Raw genomic sequence first — 26,293 nt, forward strand, 5'->3', positions numbered from 1 at the left:
CCAAAAGAGGCCAAAATAACCCACTTCTAATGCCATGTTTCACTCCAAATAGCAATGTGAATAAGATAGGAAGCTCAAATTAATCATTAAAAGAAGCTTCCTCTATGTCTGATACCCTAAAGGCTGAACTGCCTGGGGTAAAATGTACCACAGTAATATTTAGGATGGATAAGAGGTATGGCTTTCTTAGTACATATATTGAGGACCTATTGATTGATTACCAGGAAGCTTAATATACACTCACAGACATTCTGGAAACTCTTCATGTACCCCTCACTCAGGCATACTAACACCCAAATATTAAGGTCACTGGTTCTGAAACCGTCACAGTGCATCAGAATCTAGGTAGGTGATGTTTAAAACCTGTAGATGCTCAGATCCCACCTACTCAAGGCTGGCTTGAATTAGTGTGGGCTGGTGACCAGGTACAGATTTTTTAAGCTCTCCAGGTGATGCTTTCCTATGCGGACTTAAAATTCTTATATATCACCATACTACCTATGGCTAAGGAATATATCCAGAAACCCCTAGTGGTTTTCTGACTAAAAAAAATTTAGTACCATTTATTATGGTGGAGCCCAATGGTTAAGAGTTTGGCTGCTAACAAAAAGGTAAACGGTCTGAATTCAGCAGCTGGTTCCTTGGAAATTCCTTGGGGCAGTTCTACTCTGTCCTATAGGGTCACTATGAGTCGGAATCAACTCAATGGGAACTTCTTTTTTTTTTTTTAATTATTATTATTACGGTTTAACAGAAAAAGAAAAAAGTACAAGATTTAGAATACAGCTCCAGTTTGGCTCTAACTAGCTAAATGAACTCAGGCCAATTACAGACTCTGTAAGCCTGTTTCCTCCATTATAAAATTACAATTGCTTTTTTCATAGGGTTACTGTGAAGACTAAATGAGATGATATATGAAATATACATGCTTTCTACAGTATTGAAGACCCAACCTAATAAGTGGACATATTCTTTTCTGTTTATTTAAAAATCAATATAAAAGCCTTTGACCCAGCAATCCCTCTTCTGGGAATTACCTTATGTAAACAGCACCAATGTTTTAAAAAAACTTGTAAGAGTATTTACTGTGGCATTGTTTGCAGTGATTCAAAAACAGAAACTGAACACCCTCAACTGAACAACAGAACAATGGTTTGATAATATGGTAAAGTGCACTAAAATTACAAGTTATTAAAAAAAAAAAGTTGCATATACTAATACATTTTATTATGACCTGTTGCCGATGAGTCGGTTCTGACTCTTAGCGACCCTACAGGACAGAGAAGAACTGCCTCATAGAGTTTCCAAGGAGTGCCTGGTGGATCGGAATTGCCAACGTTTCGGTTAGCAGCCTTAACACTTAACCACTATGCCACCAGGGTTTCCCTATATTAAATAGAAACACCAAATTGCATGTTTACCATATGATCCCATTTTTGTTTAAAGGGTAGGCAGTGTAGATGGCTATATATGTTTGGGTAAAGTCTTAAAGGAACACCTAACTTAACTCTGGTAAGGAAGAGATGAAAAAGAACCAGTTGCCCTTGAGTGAATTCCAAGTCCTGGAAAGCTCATGGGTATCAGAGGAGAATTGTAGTCCATAGGGTTTTCAATGGCTGATTTTTCACAATTAGAATATCAGGTTGGGTAGACTCCAACCTCCAACCTTTTGGTTAGTAGCCAAGCATGTTAACCGACTGCACCACCCAAGGATTCATGTTGGCCTTAGTATCTCTGTGTTATAAGGCTTTAGTGAAGTTACCAAAACTAAGTTTTGTTTTTGTTTTTAAAGGTCCTATATAAGTTCAGCTCATATATGTTATAGTTTAGAGGCTTTATCACAGAATAGAAAACAAGAGATTGTGTGCTATTTTCAGCTCATGGTATTAGTACTAGTTTAACACCCTATCTAGTAATTTTCAATTGTTAACACAGAATCAATTCAAGTTACTATAGTGCCAAGGAAAAATAACTTCAGAAATGTTAAGTAGGCTGTAACAAAGGGAACTAAAGGAAGTTACCTTTGTGTGCGTGGTGTGCGAACTAGAAAAAGATTAAAATCATTTTAAGCAGAAGACTTTAATGCAATTTTAATACGATTTTTTCTTTAGACTAGAATTTTCCAAAGTGTATTACTTAAACACCAGCTCACATAATGTGTTCTTTGAAAAAAGGGGTTCCTAGTCAAATAAATTTAGGATATGCTGCTCCCCAGCAGCACTTATTCTTCTGCAAGCACTTTGAGCACACGTTCATTCTTGTGGTCATCTTTTCCTTTCCCTTTCCTAGTGTCATCAGCATAGTAAAAGCTCTGAGAAGTCCTACAAGGAAAACTCTTTAACTTTAACCTGATAGTACAACTTTCTTCTACAAATATGTTAACAAAGAAAGCAGGCATTTTGAGAAAGAGTATTTCTAGTCATTTCCAGTAAAACTTAAAAGAAAATGAAGGAATGGGTTTATATAACATATTTCAGCTTTCTCATACAGGCTGGGTAGAATAATAATTTAATTTTTGTTTAGGGAAACGCACAACTTATGACAGTTAAAAACTCTAAACTATGTTTAGTTTTTATGACCATTCTGAATATTCTAAGAAAAATACAGGGGCTATACAAATATTTGAATTAAGTAAGAGCAATCTTTTAGGTGGTGGGCGTAAATTGTGATTTTAAAGTTCCCCAAATACTCGAGAATAAGGCTTGAATCGGTGATCATTTATTTCCTAAAAACTTTAAGTGAGATAAGCCAATATCCTAAAGAAAGTGAAGTTTTTAAAAAACGCATTGCTTAAAAAAGCAACAACAACAACAAAATCAAACACCTAGGTTGCAATGTCTGAAATAAAAACCAAAACATGAAATTTGTTTCAAGGACTAAATATGAAGTTATACTCAACAACAACAAAAAGCCCATTTGGTAGAAAAAGATTCTTGGGTAAAATTTAAATGAAAATTTACCCTATATTTGTTACAAAAATATAACTTCTTCCAAAAATTTCTAAGTATCCTGTAGGAAATACATGCAATAAAACAAAGCTAAATTTAAGGAAAGAAGGAAGCAACTACTGAATAACAAAAATATTAAAAAAAAAAAATTACAAACTTGCCAAAAATTGTAAATTCAACTCTAACTTCTGAAGTTCCAAAGATAAAATGGGAGAAAAAACAACAGTAAGTTACATACAATCTCATTATCCACAGGGAAAATCATACTAATTTCCTGGAAGCAACCTTATTCCTAGCACTAAGTTTTAAAAGAAAGGTATTATATAGGGTATTATAGCAGACAGGGTTGTAACAGAAAATATCCTCAACAACACCCCAACAGCACATGCCAAGCTTTATATAAGCGTACTTAGTTTCTCAAGAAGTCAAGTACATAACTCCTAACACAAGGTGCTTTAGGACATTATGGTCTAAATCTTCCTAATTTAAAATCCTGGATTCCTGAATTCCTCTGGACTGTCCAAATATATAAGACCCTTAAGTCTGGTGAGGCCCTGCCTATCTCCCCAGTTTTATCTTTTGCCAATCCTTCTCCCTACCTCCACTTTAAGATCTGCCATTCTCCCTTATCAGTGTCACTGTGCAGACTAATTCCTCTGGCTGAATGCCATTTCAACTGTCTCTTGACTAAATTAACTTCTCTAAGTCTTTTGGAGGAGCCCTGGTGGAACAGTGGTTAAGTGCTCAGGTCCTAGCCAAAAGGTTTGCGATTTAAACTCACCAGCTGCTCTGACGGAGAAAGATGTGGCAGTTGGCTTCCATAAAGATTACAACCTTGGAAACCCTGTGAGGCAGTTCTACTCTGTCCTTTAGGGTCACTATGGGTTGGAACGACGTGACAGTTGTGGGGTTTAAGTCTTTTGGGATGCTCTTCCTGATCTCTGCAGTCTGGGTCCACAGGACTTGTAGGCCCGCCTCCGTGGCATTTAGTATGTTGTTAGTTGTCAATGAGTCAGCTCTAACTTGTGGTGACCTTACAAATAACAGAATGAAACGATGCCCGGCCCTGTGTCATCATCATGATGATTGGCATGTTTGAGTTCATCATTGTGGTTACTATCAATCCATCTATCTTATTGAGGGTTTCCCTTGTTTGCACTGACCCTTTTTACCAAGCATGATGTCCTTTTCTAGCATTTGCTCTTTCCTGATGATGTATCCAAAGAAAGCAAGATGAAGTCTCGCCGTCCTTGCTTCTAAGGAGCATTCTGGTTGAATTTCTTTTAAGACTGATTTATTCGTTCTTCTGGCAGTCCACGATAAGTTCAATACTCTTCACCAACACCACAGTTTGTATGTATCAATTCTTCTGTCTTCCTTTTTCACTGCCCTCCTTTTGCATGCATAAGAGGCAACTGAAGGCCAGGGCCTGGGTCAGGTGCACCTTAGTCATCAAAGTGACATCTTTGCTTTTTAACACTTTAAAGAGGTCTTTTGCAGCAGTTTTTCCAATGTAACGCATTATCTGACTTCTTGACTGCTGTTCCATGGGTACTGATTGTCGATCCTATTAGAATGAAATCGTTGACAACTTTGGTTTCTTCTCCATTTATCATATTGTTTCTCAGTCCAGTTTTGAGGATTTTCATTTTCTTCACATTCATGCCTAATCCATACTGAAGGCTGTAGTCCGTAAATGCCTTAAGTCGTCTCCAATTTCAGCAAGCAAGATTATGTTATCTGCATATCTCAGGTAGTTAATAAGTCTTCCTTCAATCTCGATGTGACATTTCTCTTCATATAGGCCCTGCTTCACAATTATTTGTTCAGCATACAAACTGAATAAGTTCTGAACCACAAACTATCCCCTTGGTCTCTTAAAGGGACAGCCTCTTGATCCATGTACATACGGGTCTGACACGAACACAATTAAGAATGCTAGAACTCCCAGTCTTCATATATTACCCTGAAATGGCCAGTTTAAGCATCTTTCTCTCCACTATACTGTAAACTCATAATAAGGGCCATATCATCTTATCGCTACTTATATCACCAACAACTAAGGACAGTATCTGGCACATAATAGGCCTGCAACTCCCAAAAATGCAAGTTTCTGGTAGTCTAGCTTGATGAAAAGATACAATTTAGAATGTCCAGAGTAACAAATGCACTAAACGTTCTTCAAACAATACTCACGAATAGCCTTTCAACCAAACTTCAGATGAAAATTAGCAAACAACACATCTTTGGCAGGAGCCATGGTGGCGCAGTGGTTAACCAAAAGGTCGGTAGTTCAAATTCACCAGCCACTCCTTGGAAACTATGGGGTAGTTCTACTCTGTCCTATAGGGTCAATGTGAGTCGGAATTCAACTGACAGCAACAGGCTTTGAAATACTATTCTTATTTTTGCTGGCTCAGGATCAACATAATTTACAGATTCCATTAAAGGATTTAAGACTCCCCTTTGGATGAAAGCAATTTATTACACTAAAACTGGAACAGGCCCATCTACTGAGTCCTTGATGAAAACATTCAGTAATGACAGCAGGCCACAATCCAATTCTTCTGATCTCATGGCAAAGAAGGCAGTAGTAGCACATGGAGGCAACTAAACCTGAAGTCCAGTTCCTTCTCAGATTCCTCGGTCTCCTTCTTCCGCTGCGCCAGGCAAACAGAGACTATTTTATCAAGAATGGCTGCTCACAAGCTTATAAGACTCCAGGCACTATTTGCCAAACCAGGGAGTAGAAAAGAAACTCTAAGAACAGTGTTAAGCCAATTGGCTGGATGGTCCCACGAAGCCATGAACCTAAAGCATTCTAACCACGAGAACTAATCCCATGAGGCCTTTGGTTGTACCTAAGTAGTACTGGCAACTGCAATCTTGTTTGTTGTTGTTGCTACTGTTGTAAAATTATATATAACACAACATTTGCTATTTTGCCCTTTTTCTGGTATATGACTTTAGCAACATCAGCTACCTTAGTCAGGTTGTATAACCATTACCCTTATTCGATGCCGATTTCCCCATCACCAGAGACATAATTTCGCTACTTCCCTGAGAATGATTCCCTCTTCCCCCCTCCCAACCCAGGTAACCACTAATAATCACAGGTCTCTATGTATTTACCTATTCCTATCATTTCATACGAGTGAGGTCATACAGTATTCCTCCCTTTGTAATTGACTTACTTCAGTCAGCATGATGTCTTCGAGGTTCATCCATGTTGTGGCATGCATCAAGGCTTCACTTCTCCTTAAGGATGAGTAGTATTCCACTGTATGTATGTACCACATTTTGTTTATCCATTCATCCACTGATGGGCACTTAGGTTGTTTCTACTACTACTTTTTGCTACTGTGAATACTGCTATGAACATGGGTGTATATATTTCTGTTTGTGTCACTACTTTTAGGTTTCCAGAGTATATACCTAAGAGTGGAATTGCTGGGTTGCCATGATTTGGAAGTTCACTGCACGGCAGCTAACAACTCTTCAATGAGGTCCTCTACTTATTTATTGGTGTTTTTCAGGACTAAAAAAAGGAAACAATTCTTCCCAACCTCCTCCAATATTTTATATACTTTGGTACTCAGAAGTGAAAACAAATGATATGTAAACTAAATTGGATGGGATCACAGTAGTTAAATTTCCAAAAGTGGTATGTACTAAGGACACTATTCTTTTGTCAACATGCTTTAATTCCTAGGTCATTTTAGAAGAACATAAAAAACAGTCAAGCAAGGGTCAGACGAAACTCTTCATTTACAAAAAAAGTTTTCTTCAATTTCATTAAGAAGTAAAATGACTCTCCGGAAGGTGACACGTGTGTTTAATTAGGCAAGTCTTAATTTTTCATTTATTAAAAAAGTTGGGTCTTTTCAGTTATGGAAGAAAAAATTATTAAGAGAAAAATATATTAATCATGTCTCTAAACAGTATTTTTTAGTTTTTAGTATGTTCCACCTCTGCAAACTTAGCTACTGTAATCCCAATCATTTTTAGTTTACATATCATTTTCACTTTTTACTCTATACCTAAAACTTTCCTAAGGAAAAACATTTATAACGCACCTACCTATACATAATCAATTCTATACGGTGTTTCTTTTACTGGAAAAGTCTGAAAGCATTATTTCTCTGTAAATTCACCTTTCAACTACAATCAATAAATTATTTAAATAAAAGTTGTTTTCTATCTATAATGCCAAATACAAAGATCGCTATTAAAATATTAACTTCTAAAAAAATACTGACAACGCTAGAAGCCCTAATACTTGGCATATACAGTATACAAAACATCACTAACAATGCAGAAGAGAAACTAGGTAACTGGGAGCTCCTAGAAATCAAGCACCTATGCTCATCCAAAGACTTCACCAAAAGAGTAAAAAGATTACCTACAGACTGGGAAAAAGTTCTTAGCTATGACATTTCTGATCAGCACCTGATCTCTAAAATCTACATGATACTGCAAAAACTCAACTACAAAAAGACAACCCAATTAAAAAATGGGCAAAGGGTATGAACAGGCACTTCAGTAAAGAAGACATTTAGGTAGCTAACAGATACATGAGGAGATGCTCACGATCATTAGCTGTTAGAGAAATGCAAATCAAAACTACAATAAGATTTCATCTCACTCCAACAAGGCTGGCATTAATCCAAAAAACATAAAATAATAAATGTTGGAGAGGATGGGGAGAGACTGGAACACGTATACACTGCTGGTGGGAATATAAAATGGTACAACCACTTTGGAAATCGATTTGGCGCTTCCTTAAAAAACTAGAAATAGAACTACCATACGATCCAGTAATCCCATTCCTTGGAATATATCCTAGAAAATTAAGAGCCTTTACATGAACAGATATGCACACACCCATGTTCACTGCAGCACTGTTTACAATAGCAAAAAGATGGAAGCAACCAAGATACCCATCAACAGACGAATGCATAAATTATGGTATATTCACACAATGGAATACTATGCATCGATAAAGAACAATGATGACTCTATGAGACACTTCATAACATGGAGGAATCGGGAAGGCATTACGCTGAGTGAAATTAGTCAGTTGCAAAAGGACAAATATTGTATAAGACCACTATTACAAGAACTTGAAAAATAGTTGAAACAGAGAAGAAAATACTCTTTGATGGTTATGAGAGTGGAGATGGTGGGAGGGAGGGAAGGAGGGAGAGGCATTTTCACTAATCAGATAGTAGGTAAGAATTATTTTAGGTGAAGGAAAAGACAACATACAATACAGGAGAGGTCAACACAACTGGACTAAACCAAAAGCAAAGAAGTTTCCTGAATAAACTGAACACTTCGAAGGACAGCATAGCAGGGGTGGGGATTTGGGGACCATGGTTTCAGGGGATGTCCAAGTCAACTGGCATAATAAAATCTATTAAGAAAACATTCTGCTTCCCATTTTGGAGAGTGGCATCTGGGGTCTTAAATGCTAGCAAGCAGTCAGCTAAGATGCATCAATTGGTCCTGGAGCAAAGGAGAATGAAGAACACCAAAGATTCAAGGTAATTATGAGCCCAAGAGACAGAAAGGGCCACATAAACCAGAGACTACATCTGCCTGAGACCAGAAGAACTAGATGGTGCCCGGCTACAACCAATGACTGCCCTGACAGGGACCACAATAGAGAACCCCCGAGGAGAAGGAGAGCAGTGGAATGCAGACCTCAAATTCTTGTAAAAAGACCAGACTTAATGGTCTGACTGAGACTGGAAGGACCCCAGAGGTCGTGGTCCCCAGACCTTCTGTTAGCCTAAGACAGGAACCATTCCCAAAGCCAACTCTTCAGACAGGGAACGGACCAGACTATGAAACAGAAAATGAGAGTGGTGAAGAGTGAGCTTCTTGAATCAAGTAGGCACATGAGACTATGTGGGTAGCTCCTGTCTGGAGAGGAGATGAGAGGGCAGAGGGGGTCAGAAGCTGGCTGAATGGACACGAAAATAGAGAGCAGAGTGAAGGAGTATGCTGCCTCATTGGCGGGAGAGCAACTAGAAGTATACAGCAAGGTGTATATAAAATTTTGTATGAGACTGACTTGATTTGTAAACTTTCACTTAAAGCACAATAAAATTGGGGAAAAAAATTAACTTCTAAATGATAGGATTTGGGGAAACATTCTTCCCCCATTCCAGAATTCAGAAATGAGTGAGACAGGGGTTAGGCAAACGGCAATCCAAATATCACCTTTATTACTGATAAAGCTACACTGGAAGGCATAATTTAGACCTAGACCAAGCAGGTTTCCTAATACCACACCCCTTAATTTTTCTAACCTAGTCAAAAAAAAAAAAAAAATTTTTTTTTTTTTTTTAGTCATAGAAAAAAAAAAATTTTTTTTTTTTTTTTTTTTTTAGTCATAGATAGCACTCCTAAAAGGGACAGAGTCTATCCTTAGTGGGCTCATGAAGAAGCAGAGCAGGTTGTTTTCTGTAGGGGACAAACTCCCAAAGACAGAAGAAGGGGTTGAGCCATGTCAGACCAGTTCCCTTTTAAAAAATCATCAAAGGGAAAAGCAATGAGGTGGACGACAGGTCCAAGTCAGACTATTTTTATGCCTTCTTAAAAACAGCAAGAAATCTAGTATCACAAACCAATTTAACAAGAGTTATGAGTAAAATTTTTCTCTTAATCACACTTGTCAGTAAAATGGATTCAAACTGCATGAGTCAGACAAAGCCAATCAAAATAAGAATGTTCAGATATTTAAAATAAGTTTTAAGAATATGAAAGGATGCATAATTCATTCGTGTTCAAAGGCCTTTAAAGTTAAATGGAAAAAATATCTGCATATCTCAAAATACCACCAAATTCAAAGGTCCTTGAATTAAGTGTGTATAATTTGAGTCTAAGAACCAGAAATCAACCTTACTTAAAATTATTAAGATCCTGTCACAGTATCTATAAAAAGGAGACAGTCTGGTCACCAAGAAGACTGGCTTTGAACATCACACCTGGCCCAAATCTCTGATCATAAATACTTCTGCTAACCGGGATGATAAGTCCAGAAAGGCAAATTATCTTCCAATACCAGAAAGATTTATAAACAAATATGGAAATATTCAAAAGAAACAAAATCATAATATCAATATATGTGCTAAGACTACATTACTTGGTATTGTATATACTTGCAATGCTTAAGAGAATTTGGCCTATTTAAGTGACAACTTTGTAAGACCAACTCCAAATGTGATAGCAAATTAAGACGTTCTCATTGAAATCTTACAAAGTATTGAAACATCTCAGAGGACTTCAGGCTCAGACAAACGGAGTTAAGGAAGCCACATATTAAAACTAAACGCAGTTTACAGCCAAACACCTCATGGGATTTGGTGCCTTGGTTTGGAGGTTTAGGGTCACAGTTCATGGGACATCCCAGTTAACTGGCCTACTAAGGTGTTTGGTGCTTCTGTTCTATCCCCCAGTTCTTGCATAGTGCCTGAGGTCCTAAAAGCTTGCAAGCAGCCATTCCAGGCTCAACAACTGGTCTCTATTCACCTGGAGCAACAGATGGAGTCAGGCATAGGAGGAGGATATGGAATGCGTGGCTAATTGCCTCCAGGAACAATTGCCTCCTTCGCCATGAGACCTGAAGAACTGGATAGTGTCTGGCTACCATTACTGAACATTTCGATCGAAGATTCCATAGATGAATCCTGATCAAAAGGGGAAAAATGCAGAACAAAATTTCAAATTCTCATGGACTCTAGACTTTCCAGAGCCATGGCAGGTGAACTCCTGAAACTACTGCCCTGAGATAATCTTTAAACCTTAAATCAAAAATATCCCCTGAAGTCATCTTAAAACTGAACAATAGCTTAACTAGTAAAAAATGTCTGCCTTGAGCATTAAGCTCTTTTAAGCAAAGGGGATATAGGATCAAAGTGACAACAGTAATTGGAGAGATCAGACAGGAACCTTAGGGGGCAGGGAGTTTATGATAACGAGGGAGGAACAACTCAGAAAAGGAGTGTGAGAATGGGTTGCACAACTTGAAGAATGTAATCAATGTCTATGAATTGTACTTGCAGAAAATGTTCAGTTGTTTTACTGCGTATATTCTCAACAACAAAAATTTAGAAAACAATTAAATGCGGTTTAAATTATTTGGGTATGTGCACGTTTGTTAATGGCAAATCCAACTGAAAAATAAAATAGCTCGACTTGTGTAGAGTAAGAAAACTGAACTTAAAAGCCCAAGGACCAGGTTTCTAAAATTATAACTTCAGTTTTTAAAAATTAGTGGAACTATTCTGCATACAAAAATTGTCCTCAAAGACATCAAAACACAATTCATTCTACACAACTCAATTTCACCAAAAATTGGAATTTTAAAGATATTCTTGCTATAAAGGAAATGCCATTATGTGTTTGACAACTGTGCACGTGAGGTAAATCGTTTAAAACAGCAGGTATTAAAAGACTGACAACAGAAACTCAGCCAATTAAAAATATTTATCTTTATATTTTTAACAGAGTTCCTGGCCAGAATTCCTTAAATCATCCTCCATACACGGGGTCACATGGTGCGGAGTCACCTATTAAACATGGATCTAAGCAGTAAACAAGCTTTTAAAATCCTTAAGTAACTTCCTTTATTAAAATTGTTTTTCTTGACATACAACACCTTCACAAGTATTACATTTCTCTTAATCGTTTAAAAGCATTTTTCTAATAAAGCTTCCTCTAAAAGCCTTTACCAAAAAAATCTGTCACCAATTTTCTTAACAAAAATCTCACAAAGTACTAAGTCCTGATTTTAATTGACATGACTGTGTTACGCACCTAATATGTCGGCAATATACTGTCCTCAAATGCTTAAATATTTGCTAGAAAGAAAAGCTAAGAAATGTGGTTTCCCCTAGCGATGTTTTCAAACGTAACAGTAACTTTTACATGAGTGTTTGGACATGAAACTGTAACAGTTTATTTTTCCAATATTTGACACAACTCTGATACTAAGTTACAGCTAAAATACTTGAAGTATCTAACCTTTTCTTTGGTTTTAATTATATATTTTTCTAAATCTCACCATCTGTTCCTGTAACGAAAACACAATATTCTTTACTAATGGCACCTAACAACTTGGACCTAAGTCACTGTTTCTTTCATACCCACACCTGTCTACTGCAACCTTTTCCCGGACGCACTTGGACCCTCGAGAATTCCCACACTTATTCTTGTAAACCCACTCCTTCCTCTTCAGGCACTTCCAACTCGCACGCTTCTCGGGATCCACCAGGCCTCTCCCCCACTTTCCGAACCTAGGGCTGAGGCGGACCGACAGCTCGGTCTCCAGCCCCAAGCGCGCCGAAACGAAGAGCTGGGTCGGTCCCCCAGTGCCGCCAGGCTATGTCAGGGGGGAGGAAAGGAAGCGGGAAAGCGGAGAGGGGAGCCCCCCACCGGGCGCACACCCCCTTCCGGCACCCCTCCCCCGGCATTGTGCGAGCGGGCCCGAGGCCGCAGCCGTCTCGGGTACTCTACAGGCCGCGCCCGCCAGCCCGCCGGCCGTCCGCTCCGGCCGAAGCCGCCACACAAAGCCTGGGAAGCCAGACTGCAGCGCAAAAGGACGGAGAGAGGGAGCGCGCTGACTTACGGGGCTGCTGCGGCCGCGCTGCCTCAGCCGGGGACACCGACCGTTGGGCACACGGCGGCGTCGCTCTTGGCCGTCCTCCCCCTCCTCCGCCTTCGGTGGCGGCAAAATCTTCTTTCTCCACCTACCTCCCTCCCCCCCCGCCCCACCTCCTCCTTCTCCTCCTCCTCCCCCTCCTCCTCCGAACCACCGAAGTACCGAGGTTGAGACACAGAGACTCACAACAACATGGCTACCACCGCCGCCTCCCCTCCCCTCCCCCCGCCCACCGGGCGCGCGCAGTGCACTCCGGGAGAAAGGGGCGGGGGAGCCACTCACGGAGCTTCGGCGCTGCTCAGTGGCCTCGGTGCCTTCTCCCGCGCTCCGGGAGCGGGCAGGCGGGGGCTCTGCGCCTGCGCGCGCTCTCTCCGCTTTCGCGTTTTTGGCCGTCCCTCTGGCGTGCACTCCCCCGCCCTCACCTTGCGGGCTCGCCGCTAGCATTGGGGTTTGGCAGCTCGCGCTCGCCTCTTTTGATGCCAGGCAGCGGAGGCGGCGCCCTGCAGAGGCGTGTGCGGAGCTCGGACAGGGCTAGCGTGGTGTTTCCGAACGCTGCGTTCTGCTCTGTCTTCCCGCGTGGGGCCTCAACTTCCGAATTCGTTTACCCTCCCCTTCCTCCCCCGTAGCTCATTGTTCTCCCCCAGCTGCCTGTGCTGGTGTACGCGCCTGCGCCACCCACCGCGATGTACTCCTAGTACTTCGCTTCCGGGGTGCTGTCACCCACAGGAGCCGGACATTCCTTCAGGCCTTTAGGTGTCACCCTTACCGACGCATGGTGTGCTGAAAATGGTGCCCCTTAAGTGGATTGTCACCGTCCTCGTTTCCCCCTGGGCAAGTGGGACCAGCGCTCAGCAAAATTGCTGACCTACAGTGTTTGACTTTGATAGAACCGCTGGGTGGTGCAAATGGTTCGCTTGGCCTGCTAACGGAAAGGTTGGAGGTTCAGAATCCATCCACAGGCACCTCAGAAGAAAGGCCTAGTGATCTACTTACAAAAAAAAATCAACCCTTGAAAACCCTAGGGAACACAGTTCTATTCTGACACATGGGGTCACCATGAGTGGGAGTCCACTCCACCGTAAATGATAGTGTTAGAGCAAACACAGGAAAACTGGTGGGCTTTAAGCTGGACCGGTGATCCTCAACCCTGCCCTCGCTGACTGTGCCTAACCACCCCAACTTTGCTGCTGGTTAGAGATTCCAAATGGGCACTGCAGAGGCACAGCCATCCTCTTGGCTCAGTTGCTTCCATAGCAGTGATTCCAGAGTTGTCACCCAACTTGTGGCTTCCCCCATTTCTGTCACACGGCTGTGATGTAGAAGAGCACGGGCATGTCGTCTTTTGTTCTTGATAGTTTGCACAGCTCCTGACTCTCTTTATATTCTGCACTTTGTAAACATTGATTGCTTTTTAATTCCTTAACCTCTGTCTTTCCTGGGTGACCATAAACTCCATAGGGCAGGGACTATGTATTTTTTATTCCTTGGTGTGCTTCTGCAGTGCCTGGGCCATCGTAGGGTGTTTAATAATCATTTATTGAAGGAGTGAATACTTCTATTTTTATTACCAAAAAGCTTATGACATCAAAATCCATCTCAAGGCCTTACTTCTGGCTCAACTTCCAGGCTTCTAGATATTTCCACTTGAATATTCTTCCTGGCACCAAACATGTTAAAAACTGAATTCACACCCACCCTCCACCCTCTTGCCTTACCTCACAGTTGGTAGTCTCACCACCTATTCAGTTCCCCAAATTAGTCCTTGAAGCTATCCTCTCTTCCTCTTGTCTCCCACTTCCCATGTTGATAACTTGCCAAGGCTTGCAAATTTTACTTCCTAAATATTTCTGGGGAAACCCTGGTGGCGTAGTGGTTAAGTGCTACGGCTGCTAACCAAAGGGTTGGCAGTTCGATTCCACCAGGCGCTCCTTGGAAACTCTATGGGGCAGTTCTACTCTGTCCTATAGGGTCACTATGAGTTGGAATCGACTCAACGGCACTGGGTTTGATTTTGGGGGGTTTAAATATTTCTGGAGACAGGCTTTTCCTCTGCACCCCCAGTAATACCAGGTTTTTGTAGCAGGGTCTTAATTAGCCTTTCTGTCTCCAGTCTTATTTCAGTCAGTTCTGTTTACTGTCGTCTAAAATGCAAATCTGATTCCTGGCACTCAGTCCCCTGCTTCCAACTACTCCGCTGCTTCCCATCCCACAACAGCATCCTCCAAGAGTGCTCTGTTGATTGTTGATGTTCCTTTACGAAATGTCTCACCATCAAGGAAGTGTGGCAGATAACTGGGTGGACAAAGATTGCCTGCCTTGTCTTTTCCAGTCAACTGGACTGGTAACAGTGCAAGAGTCTTAATATACAGTCACTTAGTCCAGGTGAAAATAGGTGGGCCCAACAGTCCTCCCTCAGAATACAGAGTTGGAACTAAGAAATACCAATCTCCCCCTGGGAAGTACCTTGAACCTGGGATCTCTAGGCTGACTTGTCCCACCACATGGACAGGGGATTCATACAAAGTGTGATTGAGAGAGAAACAGAGAGTCCCGATGATGTTTCTGTCCCACTTGGTTCCTCTTCCTGACTGGCTGCCTCAACCCTTGGATCCTGAGACACATTTCTGGATCCATGTAATAAATTCTGCCTTTTTGCTTAAACTAGATGAAGTGAGTTTCTGTTACATCCCAGAGTCCTGACTAAAAGCTGCATGTATACTTACAGTGCACAAGTACCAAAGCACTTTCTCTACATCGCAGTTAGAATCGACTTGATGGCAACGGGTTTGGTTTTTTATATCCTCATGAGCAGAGCCAGCTCCGTGGGCTTGTGACCTTGCAGTCTGTGATTAAAAGGGCTCTGCAATTTGGTTTAATGCTCTGTTGTCACTGTCTTGAAAGTCTTAATAGTTCTTAAACAAAAGGCCCCTCATTTTCATTTTATACCAAAGCCCACGAATTATGTAGCTGGTTCTGCCTGTGAGGTATTATGTTCATTGCCAGATTTCTTGTTGTTGTTGTGTGCCCTTAAGTCAATTCTGACTCATAGTGACCCTATAGGACAAAGTAGAACTCCCCCCACCACCACCCCATAGGGTTTCCAAGGCTGTAAATCTTTACAGAAGCAGACTGTCACACCTCTCTCATGCAGAGTAGCTTGTGGGTTCAAACCACCAATCTTTCAGTTAGCAGCCAAGTGCTTAACCACTGTAACACCAGGGCTTCTTCCTCACCTTTAAAATCAAAATACGCTTTGTGAGTTTCCAATTGAGGTTTGTAGTTTGCAACATTTCCCAGACATATTTGTCCACAGAAATAATACTTTTTTTTTTTTTTTTAGCTGGAGAATCTCCTAAAGGTTTTGTGCTCTGCAGAACACTGAATACAGCCCAGCCTTTAGTGATCGGCCTCTGCCTCTGCCTCATCTCTAGCAACTGCTTGTGGTTCCCTATGCTCAGTGGGCAGTTTCTTGCTTCTGTGCCTTCACACATGCTTTGCAGTCTGGCCATCCTCATTAAGTACCTTCAGATTATAATTGGCTTCTCCTGTAGATTTACCTCCAAGGAAAGAATATACTCCTCAGCTAATATATCTGGTATGCTCAATAGTTAAGGTGGACATTGTAATTGATGCCTCAACAGCCATTCTAATCACCTCAGAGCTTGTTAGAAATGCAGAATCTTGGCTCCACTCCTGACCTACTGAGTCAGAATTGGCATTTTAACAAGATTTGCAGGTAATTCCTATGCACAATAAAATTTGAGAAGCATCGGTAAGCCAATCACACTAATTCCATCTTGCTTGCTATGAAGTAGTTCTGCAGTGGGTGTGTCATATCCATTTTGAGCCAGTGAGAGGCAAAGATGTGCCAGCTCAGAGCATCTGGGAAAAAGAAGTTACTCTCTCTCCTTCTAGATATGAACAAGAAACATGTTGCCCTAGTTCTTTCTGATGGGCATCTTAAGACCACAAGGGAAACCAGCCTATGGCTGAGACTGGTAGTTACCTATCCAGTATTCATCCTCCTCTTTTTCTTCCCCTTAGTAAGGTCCTATAATGGATCTTCCTGTGGGCTGTTGGAGACACAGGATGAAATGATGCCCTGACTTTCCAACATTGCACCTTGGGGATGTATCCCAAAAAATGTTTGTTGTAAATCCTAACCTCTATGCCTGTGGTTGTAATCCCATTTGGGAATGGTTGTCTTTATTGTGTTAATGAGGCAGGGTTAGCATAAGGTGTATCTTGAGTCAATCCCTTCTGAGATATAAAAGAGATTAAACAATTTGAGAGGAGGTGGGACCAAGATGGTGGAATAGCCAGACACTTCCTGCAAACCCTCTGACAACAAAGACCCGAAAAAACAAGTGAAATGGTTCTATTTATGACAAGCTAGGAGACATGAACATCAAAGGCAAAGTTAGAAAATGGACTGAGAGGCAAGGGGAGGGAGAGATGGTTCAGGAGCAAAGAGGAATTACCGGACTTGAATTGCCAGGATCCCTCAGGCACCATTCCTGGGAGTGGCTGTGGTGGGCTGGTAGTAGCATTCAATGGCAGTTTCCTCAGGGAGAAACAGCCACCCGCACAGCCTACTCACACTTTTGTAACCAGAGAAGAATGGTGCTCTCGGCAAAAGCTAAGTACTTGCATACATTTTACCGTGCCCCCAGCCCCCAAACTGGCTTCAGTGGCTGTTGATTTCCCTGGGCCTGAGATAAGCCCTTTTGAGCACCCAGAGGCATTCTCCCAGCCTTGGAGTAGGAATAAATTCACAATTGTGGGAAAAAATGATTTGCCAGCTCCACTAAATGGGGGAGATCAGGACAGAAGCGGCTCCTGTCCAGGCATAAATGGTCCGTGGACTTCGAATACCTTCCCCCCCGCATGGACCTGTGTGGGCCTGTTTCAGGAGAATAGGCCCTTGTTGGCAGTCAGCAACCATTTCAACTGTGTGGTGCAAAGGTGCGTGTTTGATATTTGACACCACTCTGCCTATTAAACAGGGTCCTCACCTACCCATATCAGGAGCATAAGGACCAGTGGCTCCACTCAGGTCACCCAGCCACCCATGACAGGGGTCCAGGGATAACTGGTACCTCCCAGTCATTACAACCCGAAGCATTGGGTGCCCACGGCCTGTCTGTAGAACCCACCCACCTGTACGTTCTAGGGAACAGGGATGTGCTTTCCTCACAGACACTCGGGGATGGTCCTTAGCCCCCTGCCTTGTTCAGAGCATGACACTGTGCTGCAACCAGACACCTGTACCTACACCAAACACCCCTGCACCTCTAAGACTGTAGGACAGAGCCTGTACCACAAGCTTGATGGTCAACTACCTGGACAGGTGAGGTGAATTCATACAAGAAAAGTGAATAGAATCCTAGACTGATATACCTGAAAACAGCTCTAGCCATCTGGTGAAAGGACATCAGAGCTTCAAAGGTGAAAATAATCAAGCTAGCTCACTCAAGCAACCTATCTGGGCATATTAAAACAAAACAAAGCAAGAAGCTAGGATATAGTAAGCAAACATAAAATAAACTAATACAATAACTTATAGATGGCTTGGAGACAACAGTCAGTATCAATTCACATAAAGAAACAGACCATGATCACCTCAATGAGCTCTCAGAACGAAGAATCAATGGATCTTCTGGATGAAGGTGCCTTCCTGGAATTACTGGATGCAGAATTTATAAGATTAATATACAGAACCCTTCAAGACATCAGGAAGGAAATGAGGCAAAATGCAGAATAAGCCAAGGAACACGCAGATAAAGCAATTGAAGAAATTAAAAAGATTATTCAGGAACATAATGAAAGATTTAATAAGCTGGAAAAATACATAGACAGACAGCAATCAGAAATTCAGAAGATTAACAATAAAATCACAGAAGTAGACAACTCAATAGAAAGTCAGCGGAGCAGAATTCAGCAAGTGGAAGGCAGAATTTCTGAACTTGGAGATAAATCACTTGGCACTGATTGAAGAAAAATCGGATAAAAGAATTAAAAAAAAATGAAGAAACCCTAAGAATCATGTGGGACTCTATCAAGAGAAATAACCTACGAGCGATTGGAGTACCATAACAGGGAGAAATAACAGAAAACACAGACAGAATTGTTGAAGATTTGTTGGCAGAAAACTTCCCTGATATCGTGAAAGACGAGAAGATATCTATCCAAGATGCTCATCGAACTGCACATAAGGTGGACTTTAAAAGAAAGTTGCCAAGACATATTATAATCAAAATTGCCAAAACCAAAGATAAAGAATTTTAAGAGCCAAACCAAACCAAACCCACTGCCGTTGAGTTGATTCTGACTCATGGAGACCCTATAGGACAGAGTAGAACTGCCCCATAGAGTTTCCAAGGAGTGCCTGGCGGATTTGAACTGCTGACCTCTTGGTTAGCAGCCATAGCACTTAACCACTATGCCACCAGGGTTTCCATAATTTTAAGAGCAGCTAGGCATAAATGAAAAGTCACCTACAAAGGAGAGTCAATAAGAATAAGCTCGGACTACTAGGGCTACAGGCAAGAAGGGAATGGGATGACTTATATAAAGCACTGAAGGAAAAAAAAATGCCAGCCAAGAATCATATATCCAGCAAAATTGTCTCTCAAATATGAAGGTGAAATTAGGACATTTCCAGATGAACAGAAGTTTAGACAATTCGTAAAAACTAAACCAAAACTACAAGAAATACTGAAGGGAGTGCTTTGGTTAGAAGATCATAATATCAGGTATCAACCCAAGACTAGAACACGAGACAGAGCAATCAGATGTCAACGAAGACAAGGAAATCACAAAAATAAATCAAGATAAAAAAACGCTCAAAACAGGGAAAGAGCAATGTTATTATGTAAAAGAAGACAGCATTAAAATGAAAAAGAGGGACTAAGAAATGTAGTCATATATCTTTCATATGGAGAGGAAGACAAGAGTATATAAAGAAATAAAAGTTAGGTTTAAACTTAGAAAAATAGGGGTAAATACTAAGTAGCCACAAAGGAAACTAATGATCCTACTCATCAAAATAAAATACAAGAAAAAAATAGAGACTCAGCAGACACAAAATCAACAACAACCAATAAGAGGAAAAGACAATATGTAAACTACACAGCACAAAAAATTAAGTGGGAAAAACAAACTGTCAACAACACACAAAAAAAGACACCAAACTGACAGCACGGTGAATGTAAATGGACTAAATGTACCAATAAAGAGACAGAGAGTGGCAGGATGGATAAAAAAAACACGATCCGTCTATACGCTGCCTACAAGAGTCACACCTTAGACTTAGATACACAAACAAACTAAAAGTCAAAGGATGGGAGAAAAATATATCAAGCAAACAACAATCAAAAAAGAGCAGGAATGGCAGTATTAATTTCTAACAAAATAGACTTTAAAGTTAAATCCACCACAAAGGACAAGGAAGGACACGACATAATGATTAAAGGGACAATATACCAGGAAGATATACCCATATTAAATATTTATGCACCCAATGATAGGGCTGCAAGATACATAAAACAAACTGTATCAGCATTGAAAAGTGAGATAGACAGCTCTGCAATTATAGTAGGAGACTTCAACACACCACTTTCGGTGAAGGACAAGACATCCAGGAAGCAGCTCGATAAAGACATGGAAGATCTAAATGCCGCAATCAACCAACTCGACCTCATAGACATATAGAGAACACTCCACCCAACAGGAGCCAAGTATACTTTCTTTTCTAGTGCACATGGAACATTCTCTAGAATAGACTACATATTAGGTCATTAAGCAAGCCTTAGCAGAATCCAAAACATCAAAATATTACAAAGCATCTTCTCTGACCATAAGGTCATAAAAGCAGAAATCAATAACAGAAAAGGCTGGGAAAAGAAATCAAACACTTGGAAACTGAACAACACCCTGTAGAAAAAAGATTGGGTTATAGAAGACATTAAGGATGGAATAAAGAAATTCAGAGAATCCAATGAGAATGAAAACACTTCCTATCAGAACCTTTGGGACACAGCGACGGCAGTGCTCAGAGGTCAATTTATATAAACAAATACACACATACAAAAAGAAGAAAGGGTCAAAATCAAAGAATTATCCCTACATCCTGAACAAATAGAAAGAGAGCAACAATAGAAACCCTCAGTCACCAGAAGGAAGCAAATAATAAAAATTAGAGCAGAACTAAATGAAATAGAAAACAGAAAAGCAATTGAAAGAATTAATAAGACCAAAAGCTGGTTCTTTGAAAAATTAACAAAATTTATAAACCTCTGGCCAAACAGACAAAAGAAAAACAGGAAAGGAAGCAAATAATCCAAATAAGAAATCAGATGGGCGATATTACAATGATTAAAAGAATCATATCAGATTACTATGAAAAACTTTAACAAATTTGAAAACCAAGAAGAAATGGATGAATTTCTAGAAACACACTACCTACCTAAACTAACACAAACAGAGGTAGAACTAAATAGACCCATAACAAAAGAAGAGATTGAAAAGGTAATCAAAAAACTCCCCCCAAAAAAGAAAGCACTGGCCCAGGCAGCTTCACTGCAGAGTTCTACCAAACTTTCAGAGAAGAGTTGACACCACTACTACTAAAGGTATTTCAGAGCATAGAAAAGGATGGAATACTGCCAAACTCATTCTATGAAGCCACCATATCCCTGATATCAAAACCAGGTAAAGACACCAGAAAAAAAGAAAATCACAGACCTATATCCCTCATGAACTTGGATGCAAAAATCCTCAACAAAATTCTAGCCAATAGAATTCAAGAACATATCAAAAAAATAATTCACCATGACCAAGTGGGATTCATACCAGGTATGCAGGGATGTTTCAAATTAGAAAAACAATTAATGTAATCCATCACATAAATAAAACAAAAGACAAGAATCGCATGATTTTATCAATTGATGCAGAAAAGGCATTTGACAAAGTTCAACACCTATTCATGGTAAAAACTCTCAGCAAAATAGGAATAGAAGGAAAATTCCTCAACATAATAAAGGGCATTTCTACAAAGCCAACAGCCAACATCGTCCTAAATGGAGGGAGTCTGAAAGCATTCCCCTTGAGATCAGGAACAAGACAAGGATGCCCTTTATCACTACTCTTGTTCAACATTGTGTTGGAGGTCCTACCCAGAGCAATTAGGCTAGATAAAGAAATAAAGGGATCCAAAATGATAAGGAAGAAGTAAAAGCATCTCTATTGGCAAATGACATGATCTTACACACAGAAAACCCTAGAGAATCCTCAAAAAAACTACTGAAACTAATAGAAGAGTTCAGCAGAGTATCAGGGTACAAGATAAACATACAAAAATCAGTTGGATTCCTCTACACCAACAAAAAGAACATGAAAGAGGAAATCACCAAACCAATACCATTGACAGTAGCCTCCAAGAAGAAAAAGTACCTAGTAAAAGACCTATACAAAGAAAACTACAAGACACTACTGCAAGAAACCAAAAGAGACCTACATATATGGAAAAACATACCTTGCTCATGGATAGGAAGACTTAATATTGTAAAAACGTCTATTCTAACGAAAGCGATATATAGATACAATGCAATTCCGATCCAAATTCCAACGACGTATTTTAATGAGATGGAGAAACAAATCACCAACTTCATATGGAAGGGAAAGAGGCTCCAGATAAGTAAAGCATTACTGAAAAAGAAGAACAAAGTGGGAGGGCTCACTCTACCTGATTTTAGAACCTATTATACTGCCACTGTAGTCAAAACAGCTTGGCACTGGTAAAACAACAGATACATAGACCAATGGAACAGAATTTAGAATCCATGTATAAATCCATCCACATATGAGCAGCTGGTATTTGACAAAGGCCAAAGTCAGTTAAATGGGGAAAAAACAGACTGTTTAACAAATGGTGCTGGTATAACTGGATATCCATCTGCAAAAAACTGAAACAAGATCCATACCTCACACCATGTACAAAAATGAGCTAAAAATGGATCAAAGACCTAAACATATGGAAGAAAAAAAAGGGACAATGCAAGGAGCCCTAATACATGGAATAAAGAGTATACAAAACATTACTAACAATGCAGAAGAGAAACTAGATAACTGGGTAAAAAAAAAAAAAGTTTTTTTTTTTTTTTTTTGTTGTGTTGGGAGCTCCTAAAAATCAAACACCTATGTTCATCCAAAGACTTCACCAAAAGAGTAAAATAGATTACCTTTGGACTGGGAAAAAGTTTTTAGCTGTGACTTTTCCAAACAGCATCTGATCTCTAAAATCTACATGATACTGCAAGAGTCAACTACAAGAAGACAAATAACCCAATTAAAAAATGGGCAAAAGATATGAACAGACACTTCACTAAAGAAGACATTCAGGCAGCTAACAGATACATGATGAAATGCTCACGATCATTAGGCGTTAGAGAAATGCAAATCAAAACTACGATGAGATTCCATCTCACTCCAACAAGGCTGGTATTAATCCAAAAAACACAAAATAATAAATGTTGGAGAGGTTGTGGAGAGACTGGAACACTTGTACACTGCTAGTGGGAATGTAAAATGGTACAACCACTTTGGAAATCGATTTGGCACTTCCATAAAAAACTAGAAATAGAACTACCATATGATCCAGCAATCCCACTCCTTGGAATATATCCTAGAGAATTAAGAGCCTTTACATGAACAGATATATGCACACCCATGTTCACTGCAGCACTGTTTACAATAGCAAAAAGATGGAAGCAACCAAAGCGCCCATCAATGGAGGAATGGATAAGTAAATTATGGTATATTCACACAATGGAATACCATGCATCGATAAAGAACAATGATGAATCCCTGAAACATTATATAACACGGACAAATCTGGAAGGCATTATGCTGAGTGAAATTAATCAGTTGTAAAAGGACAAATATTGTATAAGACAACTATTAAAATAACTGGAGAAATAGTTTAAACAGAGAAGAAAATATTCTTTGATGGTTATGAGAGGGGGGAGGGATGGAGGGAGGGACAGAGGTCTTCACTAATTAGATAAAAAAAAAATTAGATAAGAATTATTTCAGGTGAAGGAAAGACAACACACAATACAGGAGAGGTCAGCACAACTGGACTAAACCAAAAGCAAAGAAGTTTCCTGAATAAACTAAATGCTTCAAAGGCCAGTGTAGAAGGGGTGGGGGCTTGGGGACCATGGTTTCAGGTGACATCTAAGTCAATGGGCATAATAAAATCTATTAAGAAAACATTCTGCATCCCACTTTGGTGAGTGGCTTCTAGGGTCTTAAACGCTAGCAAGTGGCCATCTAAGATGTATCAACGGGTCTCAAGCCACCTGGAGCAAAGGAGAATGAAGAACACCAAAGACACAAGGTAATTATGAGCCTGAGAGACAGAAAGGACTACATAAACCAGAGACTATATCAGCCTGAGACCAGGAGAACTAGATGGTGCCCGGCTACAACCAATGACTGCCCTGACAGGGATCACAGCAGAGAACCCCTGAAAGAGCCGGAGAGCAGTGGGATTCAGACCCCAAATTCTTATTAAAAGACCAGACTTAATGGTCTGACCGAGACTAGAAGGACCCTGGAGGTCATGGTCCCCAGACCTTCTGTTAGCCGAAGATAGGAACCATTCCCAAAGTCAACTCTTCAGACAGGGATTGGACTGGACTATGGGATAGAAAAAGATACTGGTGAAGAATGAGCTTCTTGGATCAAGTAGACACATGAGACCATGTTGGCATCTCCTGTCTGGAGGGGAGATGAGAGGGCAGAGGGAGTCAGAAGCTGGCCGAATGGACACGAAAATAGAGAGTGGAGGGAAGGAGTGTGCTATCTCCTTAGTGGGAGAGCAATTAGGAGTATATAGCAAGGTGTATATAAGTTTTTGTATGAGAGACTGACCTGACTTGTAAACTTTCACTTGAAGCACAATGAAAATTAAAAAAAAGAGAGAGAGATTAAACGGGGAACAGAGGAGAGATGGGGTAAGATAGATGCCAAGAGACATGGAGCTCTCCAAGGAACCAGGAAGTAGAAGCTTCACCAGAGCCGACAGAGTGAAAGCCTTCCCCTAGAACCAGCACTCTGAATTCAGACTTCTAGCCTCCAGAACTGGGAGTAAATAAATTTCTGTTTGTTAAGGCCGTCTGCTTGTAGTATTTCTGTTATAGCACTAGATAGCTAAGACAGTGTCTATATGGCCTTTTGAGACAAGTGGTTCCCAACTAGTGTGTACATCAGAATTACCCAGGAACATTTTTAATGTATCAGCCATTTCAAGAGGTAGCGTATGATCAAGCACCAATGGTACTGAAGGAAGAAGTCTAAGCTATACTGAAGGGAATGGTGAAAAACAAACCTGCAGGAATTGACGGAATACCAGTTTAGATGTTTCAACAAATGGATGCAGCACTGAAGGCACTCACTCGTTTATGTCAAGAAATTTGGAAGACAGCTTCCTAGCCAACCGACTGGAAGAGATCCATATTTGTGCCCATTCCAAAGAAAAGTGATCCAACAGAATGCAGAAATTATCAAACTATATTATTAATATCACACACAAGTAAAATTTTGCTGACGATCATTCAAAAGCAGTTGCAGCAGTACACCACAGGGAACTGCCAGAAATTCAAGCTGGATTAAGAAGAGGACTTGGAATGAGGGCTAACATTGCTGATGTCAGATGGATCTTGGGTGAAAGCAGAGAATATCAGAAAGTTGTTTACCTGTGTTTTATTGACTACTGTTTGGATCATGACAAATTATGGATAACATTGCAAAGAATGGGAATTCCAGGGGACTTAATTGTGTTCATGAGGAAGCTGTATATAGACCAAGAAGCAGTCGTTTGAACAGAACAAGCGGTACCGTGTCATTTAAAGGCATGCATTAGGGTTGTATCCTTTCACAATACTTATTCAGTCTGTATGCTGAGCAAATAATCAGAGAAGCTGGACTGTATTAAGAGGAACGGGGCATCAGGATTAGAGGAAGACTCATTAACAACCTGAGATACAAAGATGACACAACCTTGCTTGATGAAAATGAAGAGGACTTGAGCATTTACTGGTAAAGATCAAAGACTACAGCCTTCAGTATGGATTGCGCCTCAACAAAAAGAAAACAAAAATCCTCGCAACTGGACCAATAAGCAACATCGTGATAAAAAGAGAAAAGACTGAAGTTGTCAAGGGTTTCATTTTACTTGGATCCACAATCAATGCCCATGGGAGCAACAGTCAAGAAATCAAATTACAGGTTGCATTGAGCAAATCTGCTGCAAAAGACCTCTTAAAGTGTTGAAAAGCAAAGATGTCACTCTGAGGACTAAGGTGCACCTGACCCAAGACAAGGTATTTTCAATTGCTTCATATGCATGTGAAAGTGGGACAATGAATAAGGAAGAGCGAAGAAGAATCGACGCCTTTGAATTATGGTGTTGGTGAAGAGTATTGAATGTATCATGGACTGCCAGAAGAATGACCAAATCTGTCTTGGAAGAAGTACATCCAGAATGTTCCTTAGAAGCAAGGAGAGTGAAACTTCTTTTCGCATACTTTGAAAATGTTATCAGTGGACCAATCCTTCGAGAAGGACATCATGCGTGGTAATGCAGAGGGTCAGTGAAAAAGAGGAAGAC

General features: G+C 40.4%; 1 protein-coding gene across 12 annotated transcripts in view; it reads right to left on the reverse strand.

Annotated features, from left to right (window-relative positions):
* The window catches only part of PUM2 (pumilio RNA binding family member 2), a 104,118-nt gene extending 90,913 nt beyond the window's left edge, over positions 1–13,205 (reverse strand). For 7 of the 12 annotated variants that reach the window (XM_049902671.1, XM_049902668.1, XM_049902677.1 and 4 more), the window contains exon 1: positions 12,586–12,713. The gene's annotated coding sequence lies outside the window, so the exon portion shown is untranslated. Of the gene's footprint in view, positions 1–12,585; positions 12,714–12,804; positions 12,824–12,900; positions 13,007–13,040 lie in introns of those variants that run through there. The other 5 variants (XM_049902665.1, XM_049902664.1, XM_049902662.1 and 2 more) reach the window with 4 other exon arrangements.
* Positions 13,206–26,293: the final 13,088 nt, after the last annotated feature.

This window comes from Elephas maximus, chromosome 12, assembly GCF_024166365.1.
Source record: "Elephas maximus indicus isolate mEleMax1 chromosome 12, mEleMax1 primary haplotype, whole genome shotgun sequence".
Lineage (NCBI taxonomy): Eukaryota > Metazoa > Chordata > Mammalia > Proboscidea > Elephantidae > Elephas > Elephas maximus.